At 48.2% G+C, this 473-nt stretch overlaps 1 protein-coding gene across 3 annotated transcripts in view; it reads right to left on the reverse strand.

The window, feature by feature from the left end:
• The window catches only part of dynlt2b (dynein light chain Tctex-type 2B), a 17,055-nt gene that overhangs the window by 13,120 nt on the left and 3,462 nt on the right, over positions 1–473 (reverse strand). The gene's annotated exons all lie outside the window — the stretch shown is intronic.

The following is a 473-nucleotide window of genomic DNA, read 5'->3' on the forward strand; positions in this document are numbered from 1 at the left end:
CCAACTCCCAGAGTTCCCGTCCAGATCCAATGCTACCACATCTTTAAATTACTATTAGCATTAGTCATTTTGGTGCCTTAGGCCCCCTTTGTAGGGTAAATTTAGCAAACTGTAAAGATGGTTAAAAGCAAAAGGGGGGGGGGGACCGGTAACTCTAACGGAGATGTACCGTTACGAATGGCAGCTGTTCTGACTTGGGTGCCTGGGTCTGTTTCTCGACGGTTCAGTATACTCCCGTTAGCGTCCATAGCATCGGAGTTAAATGCTGACCAGAACGGCTGGCTTGACCAACTGCCACTTTGCTTGTTTGAAATCCACAATGTCTCTCTCTCATGGGTAGGCCAAATTCTCTGTGCAGGCAAAGCAGAGTAAGGGGAGGTAACCTTGCCCCTTATGACCTCATTAGGAGAAAGATTCCAGATCAGCCCATCTGAACTTACATTTTCTCAAAGGCAGAGCAGGACACCCAGGGC

This window comes from Etheostoma spectabile, chromosome 9 (genome assembly GCF_008692095.1).
Source record: "Etheostoma spectabile isolate EspeVRDwgs_2016 chromosome 9, UIUC_Espe_1.0, whole genome shotgun sequence".
Lineage (NCBI taxonomy): Eukaryota > Metazoa > Chordata > Actinopteri > Perciformes > Percidae > Etheostoma > Etheostoma spectabile.